This window comes from Gossypium hirsutum, chromosome A03, assembly GCF_007990345.1.
Source record: "Gossypium hirsutum isolate 1008001.06 chromosome A03, Gossypium_hirsutum_v2.1, whole genome shotgun sequence".
Taxonomy (NCBI): domain Eukaryota; kingdom Viridiplantae; phylum Streptophyta; class Magnoliopsida; order Malvales; family Malvaceae; genus Gossypium; species Gossypium hirsutum.
The window spans coordinates 23,796,547-23,803,136 of record NC_053426.1 but is presented as its reverse complement, the minus strand read 5'-3'; the positions used below and the strand labels follow the sequence as shown (position 1 = coordinate 23,803,136).

Genomic DNA, 6,590 nt, shown 5'->3' with positions numbered 1-6,590 from the left:
TATATAAACACCCTAAGTGTGACCTAGAAAGGGGCCGCTCTTTCCAGAACTTTTCTAAAATACAGTACTGCACGCTGGGAATTACTTGAAGAAAGCCAGACGATCCATCTCAAAAGCTGGAGCTACTCCAAGACTGAAGATCTCTCTCAAAATTCCTTCAGGGGTTTTAGAGTTTTCTTTATGTTTTGTTATTTTCATACTTTTGAGATGTACTTTTATTTTATTATGAACTAAACCCCTTAGATACCTAAGGGGGATAAAACCTATTATGGATCTTGTTATTATTATCTGAACTGTATGATAAATACTTGATTTGTTCTTAATGCTCGAGTTAATATTTCGGGTATTAATTCATGATTTGATGTGCTTATGCAGAGGAGGAATAGACCCTGCCTAAGAGTTGTTTTGGCATAATTAAGCAGAGTTGATCGAACGCCTAGAAATAGGGTTACGAGATTTTGTCGGATTAGGGTGAAACCTAATAAGGGGATCCATAGATCGAGTTAATGCAATCCTAGAGTGTTAATTAGAGAAAAGTCTCAATTATTCAATCTAGGGATTAGACGTTATTAGTCTTGAATAGGGATAATAACTTAACTTAAGGATCTCTACGAATCAAGTCAAGTGAATAAATCGTCCGGTTCAGAGTCAGATAACAAGTGAAATCTAGGTGGATTCCTCCTTGGGTGTCGTCTTTATCAATTGCTTTTCTTCAAGTCTTTTTCCCAATTTTCTCTTTGCTTTAAATAAATCAGTTAATTAGTTTAGATAATTAGTTTAATAAACAAACCCTTTTATTCCTAGGCTAGATAATAAAAAGATAGTTATTACTAGTACTTTTGGTTCCCTTAGGTACGATATCCCGGTCTTGTCGTTACTATACTATTGTTCGATAGGTGCACTTGCCTTTTCGTCGTGATAATGTTAGTCTAGATTCGATCTTAATTATAAATATTTATTACTTGTTACGAATCACGGGATCAAGTTTTTGGTGCCATTGCCGGGGAACTGAAATATTAGGAACACTAAATTTTTATTACTTTAGCCATTTATTTTTCTTGCGATTTTATTTTATTTTATTATTTATTAATTTACATGTTCTCTCTTGGCAAGTTTTTATAGTTTATGACTAGAAGAAGCCCGTCAGGACCATTACTCTTTGACGAAGAAATCGATCACACAATTTGCAAAAATCAAAGAGAAATAAAGCATAGTTTACGCTACATGGAGAACGAGCGAGAAGACGATACTCAAACCCCAACCGAAGAGATGGCCGAAAATCCAGGCGATCAGCTGCGTCCTGCAATTGCAACTAATCCAAATCCTGCTCCACGTACTATGTATGACTATGCTAAACCTTCTTTAACAGAAACTGAGTCTAGTATAGTTAGACCTGCTATTGCTGCGAATAATTTCGAAGTAAAACCTAACACAATTCAGATGATACAGCAGTTTGTTCAGTTTGATGGTTTGCAGGATGAGGATCCAAACACGCACTTGGCGAATTTTCTTGAATTTTGCGATACATTCAAAATAAATAGCGTTTCTGATGATGCCATTCGTCTTCTCTTATTTCCCTTTTCAGTAAGAAACAAAGCTAAACAGTGGTTGAACTTATTACCACGAGGGTCTATCACTACTTGGGAACAAATGACCGAGAAGTTTTTACTAAAATATTTTCCGCCGATGAAAACGGCTAAATTGCGTAATGATATCTCTTCTTTCATGCAGATGGATTTAGAAACACTTTATGATGCGTGGGAGAGATACAAGGACTTACTGAGAAGGTGCCCTCACCATGGGCTACCGCTTTGGCTGCAAGTTCAAACGTTCTACAATGGCGTGAATCCTTCGACAAGACAAATGATTGACGCAGCTACTGGCGGAACCATCAACAATAAAACACCAGAAGATGCCTATGAATTCATAGAGGAGATGTCACTGAACAACTATCAGTGGCAAGTTATAAGGACAAAGCCAACGAAAATAGCCGGCGTCTATAACATCGATTCAGTCACCATCCTCTCAAATCAGGTAGAACTTCTCAATAAAAAGATTGATAGTTTTCTTGGTTCTACGCAGGTACATCCAGTAATGAGCTACGACTTAAGCAAAGGAGGTGTGCATATAGAATATCAATCCTTCAATCCCACAACAGAAGAGGAACAAGTCAACTATATGGGTAATAATAACTTTAGATCTCAAAATAACCCATACAGTAATACCTATAATGCAGGTTGGAGGAACCACCCAAATTTCTCCTGGGGTGGTCAAGGGAATGAAAAGCCACAAAATCCTCAAGGTTTTCAACAGCCACCTTATCAACAGGAGAAAAAACCAAACCTTGAATAGATGCTTTCTAAATTCATCTCGGTGTCAGAAACCCGTTTCCAAAATACTGAAATAGCACTTAAGAATCAACAAGCATCGATCTAGGGACTCGAAACTCAAATAGGCCAGCTATCCAAACTAATCTCCGAATGACCACATGGTAGCCTACCAAGTAATACTGAACCTAATCCAAGGGAACACCTCAATGCAATTAGCACTCAAGATAAGGAAGGATTCATTGCACCCGAGCCAGAAATACAGCAAGACAACGTGATAAACAAAAGACGAGAAGAGGTAAACAATAATGATCCTAAACAGGTAAGTACAACTCATGAACCTCGTGTGCCATATCCTAAAGCGATGACGAAAGATAGAACAGAAGAACAATTCGGTAAGTTTGTCAAACTCTTAAAGAAATTACATATTAACTTACCCTTTATTGAAGTTCTTTCGTAGATGCCCAATTCAGCAAAATTCTTAAAGGAACTTCTGAGCAATGAAAGAAAATTAGACGCTACATCACATGTGGAACTCAATGCAGTCTGCTCAGCTATTCTAAAGAATGAGCTACCTAACAAATTGAAAGATCCAATGAGTTTTACAATTCCTTGTTTAATTGGTAGTCTATCTGTGAATAATGCTTTAGCTGATCTAGGGGCAAGGTTAAATGTTATGCCATATAAAATGTTTAAATGACTAGTTCTCGGTAAACCCAAACAGACTAGGATGAGCATACAATTGGCTAACAAAACAGTTAGATTTCCTAAGGGTATTATTGAAGACGTTCTCGTTAAAATTGATAAATTTATTTACCCAGTAGACTTCGTTATCTTAGATATGGATGAAGATAACGAGGTACCTCTAATTTTAGGATGACCATTTTAGCAACTGCCAGAACCATTATTAACGTAGGCACAGGAAAGCTCACACTTCGTGCAGGTGACGACGCAGTAACACTCCAAGCATGGGACTCAGTCAAAACCTCTAGGACTCAAGATACTGCTATAAAAACTGTCGATGATAAATCTAATATTCAATCATCCTTGCAGGAACTTCCTCAAACAAAGACAACAGAGACAGTGTGCTACTATCATGAAGAGAACAAATACGTCCATGAAGAACGAAGACTACGGATAGAGGAGCTAGACGAATGGCAAGAACACAAACCGAGAACACATGATAAACTGAAACTACGCAGAAAGAAGCCCGATACCTCTCCTAATCAACTTAAGGTTGGCGATACAGTCTTACTAGATTCCGTTGATCCTCACATTGTCACTACCACACCAAATGAGGAAATCCCTCTTACGGTACTTAGTATTTTTCCATTCGGTATAGTGGAGGTGAGTCATCCCAAGTTCGGCACTTTTAAGGTAAACAACACCCATTTAAAACCTTATTTTAAATTTGACAACAGGAATAAGGAGTATGAACTCCTCGAACCACCATGATCATTCAATGGAGAGGCAAGTCGAGCTTAGACTATAAATAAGTACTAGAATATTTTGATTTCTTTATTTTTATTTTCTCACACTTCGAATCAATTAACTTAATCTTTAAATTGCAAAGTTTTTCAGCACACATGGCCATGCACACAGGCATGCCTAAAGCCATGGCCAAACAGGGGAAGAAACACGGCCATGCGATACGGCCGTGTTGAAGCAGGACATGATTTCCCCAAAACACGGGGTACGATAAATCCCCACGGCCATGCGACATGGCCGTGGGTGAACTTGATAGGAACACACGGGCGTGGGAATCAAAACCTATGGGCGTGCCAGGGACAAGGCTCGATTTTGTTTCTTTGACACGGGCGTGCGACACGCCCGTGCCATTCAGCCGTGTACAACAATACATGGGCGTGCTACCATAACACACGGGCATTGGAGAAGCGAACAAAGCTAGGCATGGTCATGCGACATGGCCATGTGCCACACACGCCCAAGACACACGAGCGTGGGATAGTAGCCAGGCACTACCTAAATAGGAAAATTTTGAAAAACACGGGCTCAGACTCAAAGCACACGGGTGTGGCCCTAGGCTGTGTGACCCTCTCCTATATAAACAAACCACTGTTCATCTCCTTCCCCCTTTCAAAACCCTAGCCGAAAACTTCTCCTCCCCACTCCCTAATCCTTATTCCGGCCACCATTTCCAAGATTCTCACTTCCCCAACCCTCAAACCACCCTGAAATCCATTCCTCTTGCATTAATCCCCACTTTCCCCTCTCTATACCCTCCATTTTTCCCACCACATGGCTTCCTCTCCACGTTACACGCCCGTGCTCGCCACCATACGCTCGTGCGCCGCTATACAACATCTCATGGTTCACTTTCTCAACTTTATTTTTCCAATTTGTATTGCTCCATTACTATTATACATGCTTTACATAGATATTGTACTATTTTGCTTTAGACAAGTTAGGAATTTGACTTAGAATTTTTTATATTTGAATTATTTAAGCCATTGAATAGCATATACTAGTTTTGGGGCCTCTTGCTTAACTACTAATGTATCGTGGATTCTATCACTGCTCATATATTTTCAGGTACATTATGTCGTCATCGAGAGGAAAGAAGGCCGCGGTCCCATTCTCAAAGAGACGTGGGGACTGGGTTCTTCCTCGGTGCGTGCTACAGCCGAAGTTCAGCACCCATTCCTTGAATTTCTGCAAGCTTCACAGGAGGAGCTATTCCAGATATTACGCGCACGACCCATCACCACAGGTCGCTGCATCGACTAGGCTATTGTAGAGCAAGTCCAGCTCGCTGATGCCATCTGCGCCTCCTGTCCACAAACTCATGGGAACGGTTCTTCGCTATTACCGAGCCCACTTATTTAGAGCTAACTTTAGAATTGTGTTGTACTTTTCATTTACAGGTGGTGATGATGAACAATGATGACCCAGGCACCATTCACTTTCGATTAGGCGGTCTAGTTCGTGCGATGAGTGTCCCAGAGTTTGGAGTTATTCTGGGACTTTACACCGGTGATTTTATAAGAAGGAGGACATGAATGCACTACCACGCAATATCCACATCTCCCCCCTTGTGCTGGAAGGCTTTGGCCACTCTCTTCCAACTACGACCCCAACCGCTCGAAGGCCTCAGCTCTCCCCCCTTCCCTACGATATCTCCATGCCATATTGGCACACACCTTGACTGGGAGGAGAGAAAGCACCAGCGTCGTTAACACCCACAACGCCTACTATTTATGGTGCATGGCAAATGCACACGTGACCGACTTCATTGCTTTCGCCATCAGACTGAGCGGCATAGGAAGGGAATGATATACATCGGCCCCTACGTGACGTGCCTTGCCAGACACTTTGACCTCCTCAACATTGCGGCCTAGTCATCAGCGCTTACCCTGATAGGTCAAATGTCCCCACAGGGCATCACGACCATGTTGCACATGAGGATGATCAAGCACCGACATGGAACCGATCCTCCTAAATACCGTTTCTCGCATGCCATTGACGAGGAGGATCTTGAGGACATCCTTAATGATGTTCCCCTACAGCATGAGGAGCCTTCTACCGCGCCACCTAGGGAACGACCAACTCCTACGGCTGCTTCATTGGCACACCTTTTCGACCAACTCGCCTATTTCGAGCAGTATTGCACTACACAGTTTGAGATGATCCATGAGCAAGATCGGCGACGGGACCGACAAATGGACGATATGCAGGCCATGATGCAGCAGCTGTGCCAGCACTTCCGCATCGCTACTCCAGCACCACCACCTAAGGGCCCCACCGACGGGGATCATTGAATCCTCCTTTTTTTATTATTTACTTTTATTTTTATTTTATTTTATTTTCTTTTGATTTTTATTTTTATTTTCATTTCAATTTTATTATTTTATTTTGAAAGACATATCTATATTAGTAAATTTTACTTTTTCCATTTTCTGGTATTTCTAACAAGTAAGTCCACTACGCTCTCTTCCACGCCAACTATTAATATGCTCTTCATGATTCTACAGACTTCCAAGCAAAGCTGCTAGGAATATTTTACGGAATGAGGAAACAAACAGGAAACAATACCTCACGAGTGCCATGCTCAACGACCCAATGTGACATCCCTAATTTGCCCTAGTCAGAAAGTGGTTTCGGGACCACAAAACTGAGTCATAAAAATAATTAAATGTTAAATTCTATGTTTATTATATGTGTAAATGCATGTGTGAAAGTTTTATGCTTTGATTTTGTCATTTGTATGTAAAATTTATAAGATAGGACTCATGTGATAAAACT

General features: G+C 40.9%; 1 non-coding gene across 1 annotated transcript; it reads right to left on the bottom strand.

Annotated features, from left to right (window-relative positions):
- Window positions 1–1,698: 1,698 nt before the first annotated feature.
- LOC121226412 (small nucleolar RNA R71) lies at window positions 1,699–1,805 on the bottom strand. The gene has a single exon (XR_005924234.1). It is a non-coding gene; the product is annotated as a small nucleolar RNA R71 (small nucleolar RNA).
- Between the last annotated feature and the right edge of the window lie 4,785 nt (window positions 1,806–6,590).